The following is a 2,815-nucleotide window of genomic DNA, read 5'->3' on the forward strand; positions in this document are numbered from 1 at the left end:
GTACTCGTGGATATCTGGAGCCCGTCCAAGTGCCCACTTTTCCGAGCATGCGGGCTTGCTCAGTATTCTGGCTAACAGGGTCCACTGTAATAGAAATAGCGACCTCTCCGTTCACCAAGGGCCCGAAACCTTGGACGATCGGCAAACGACAACGTCTTGGAGTTAATCGTGATGGACAATGGAGATTCTCCATACGAGTCGTATGATTGTATGAATCATACGATATGATAGTACCATACCGTATGAGTCATACGGCATGACTCATACGAGTCACTGTTTCCATAATGGAACGATCAATGAAGCAGTGGATCGCATTACGACCGTCGTGTGAATATTAAAGTCCAAGTAAGGAAGCAAGTGTGAAGTCATGCGCGCTCGCCACACTCTGTGCAGCTTTCCCGTTGCGCTGCTTGAACGTGACTTCTTTTCCTTGCTCACTGTGTTGAGTAGAGCTTACCAACGACTTACAGGACATCACTCGATTGTTGTTCAGTATTGCTTGTTGCCTCTTCCTGCCATGCCCGTCCCCAAGGTTGAAGTTGTCAAGGCCATTGTGGTGGGACGGTCCCGCCGGGACCTGCTAGCGTAGGGAAGACTCGTTTGGTCAGAAGGTAGTACGAGGAGAGAGTTTGGGCCTCAATAATCACGGTGGATCGCATCTTCCGGGTAAGCTTGTCGTATATCTGATCAGATCCGTAGATGATGTATTTGACGCTAACACGCAATCCACGTTAGCTTGTGACTCGAAGAAGATGACCCTGAATGTGACAAGTGGGCTAAAAATTTGAGCTACAGATGAATTCGAGCATCAAATTCATGTGTAGCATGAGCATTTTTGATAAGTTTAGTGTCGGTGCACGAGTGGGACATGATAAGTACACATCTTTCAGGTGTAGCAGAGCCCATCAAATTGATTCTGTATGATACAGCAGGCCAGGAGCGGTTTGCCCAATTGGCCGGGTATTATTATAGGCACGGTGGATGTAATACTAGGGAGCGTTCATGGATGTGTGGTCTGCCTCGGCTTGCCTCGTTCGTGGCGGTGCTGCTAACGGTACAGGGAATCGTTCTCAGATATGCTTGTTATGTCCATGTAGAGATTAGACGTGCGAACTGGTGAAAGCGCGGGGCCCAGGCTGCTAAGAGTTTTTCTAACAGCAATATTGTATTGCCAATACACTAGACGGACCGAGTTCTAGAGTTGAAATTCATAATAGTAATGTGTGACTGTAGCACTATTACGCTTATGAACCCTCAGTGGTGATGGATTCGTAGCTCGGTCCTGAGCTATTCTCCTCAAGGTATCCCTCTGGCGAGTGCCCAATGGGCACTGCCCATCTTTGGTGCTCACTGAGCACGTACTATTGTGAATAACGCAGGTCAAAATCCTATGCTGGGTTAGTCGAAAGAGCGGGTAATCCGTGGGAGTGCATGAGGCCACGCGACTGGATTCTAATAATCCATAAGACTTCTACTTGCACTTGGGACCGAGACACCTGTCGTGAGGAAAATATCCATTCTGTATCATGAACAACGTTTTCGTTTGAGTTACTGATTCGCGTTATTGCGAGTTTCATGGAGCATTAACTCTTGGAGAATCATAGCTCCCAATGACCGAATCGATCGACGTCCTTTTTGTGTGTACAGGCAATACCTGTCGCTCAGCCGTCGCGCATTATTACGCGTACCACCTCCTCGCGGGAACGAAGCAGGGTCAGCTAACCATAGAGTAACTCGTCCAGTCTGTCTATGGTACAATGTGGAGAACAACGATCAGTGTGCAGGTCGGCAGGTCTCGATGCGCATCCCGGGCAACCGATGAATCCTCTGGCCATCAAGCTATTGGGTGCGCAGGGTTATGACACCGCCCTAGAGCGGAAACACAGATCTAAATTGGTGTGTTATCTTAGCGCCTCGTTGAGCTCGATGTCCTATTTGCCAGCTCACCGTGGAGATGCTAAGTCGTGCTCGAACTGTGTATGGGATGGACAGCGGGCATGTTGAGCGTCTCGAGGCGATAGTGAATGACAAGGTTCGAAGTGTGGATGAGGTGAGAGGACACTCAGATTTGTGCAATACCTGAGTCAAGTAACCTGACTAATTCAGTCGATGCCTCGCATCGAGATGCTATGTAATGCGAGCATCCCCGATCCGTACACTTATACCGAGGAGGCCTGGCCGCCAATTATGGAAGTGCTTCAACGAGGGGTTGAGGAAAGGTTACAAGAGCTCATGCAGTGAATGAAACCCGATGGGGTTCCGAACCCAATCGGGGGACTAGGTTCGTACTCTGTGGATGAATAGGTCGTGTTATCAGTCGCGTGAGGTCTCCGAATTGGAGAGTAGTTCATAATCGCTCAATCCGTTACATTATGCGACTCACATATAGGGGAAGAATGTATGGAATATGCCGGGGTTATCGAAAGTGGAAATTCCGGAAACTTCCCGAGTTGTCACACGATTATCCAGTTCACGATCCAGGGCCTGGGCTGTGAATTCAAGTGCGTCCCCTCCTTTTTGCTTATGTTAGTTGTAACTAACCATCCCTCTGCAAGCCCATCATAATGTATCAGAGTGCGGACCGAATTTCAGTCGTTCCGAGTCGGAACACTGCGATAGGGCGATCCGATTTCAGATTGCAGTCGCGGCGCTAATCGCGATTCGCAACTCGTTCGCTGAGTATACCCAGGGGCTTTGTGCGCTGGACACACAAATGATAATATCATATCTTGAGAATTCTCTCAAGCTTCGCATTGGGAGACTTATACGCTAATCGCTAATCTACAACAACCATTGCCCATGTCAATATGAACAA

At 48.6% G+C, this 2,815-nt stretch overlaps 1 protein-coding gene across 1 annotated transcript in view; it reads left to right on the top strand.

Annotated features, from left to right (window-relative positions):
* Window positions 1-2,815, top strand: part of Pmar_PMAR016599 (Rab5, putative) — a gene marked incomplete at both ends in the record, with an annotated part of 6,389 nt that overhangs the window by 1,578 nt on the left and 1,996 nt on the right. The gene's annotated exons all lie outside the window — the stretch shown is intronic.

The sequence above is a fragment of the Perkinsus marinus genome, assembly GCF_000006405.1.
Source record: "Perkinsus marinus ATCC 50983 genomic scaffold scf_1104296944406, whole genome shotgun sequence".
Lineage (NCBI taxonomy): Eukaryota > Perkinsozoa > Perkinsida > Perkinsidae > Perkinsus > Perkinsus marinus.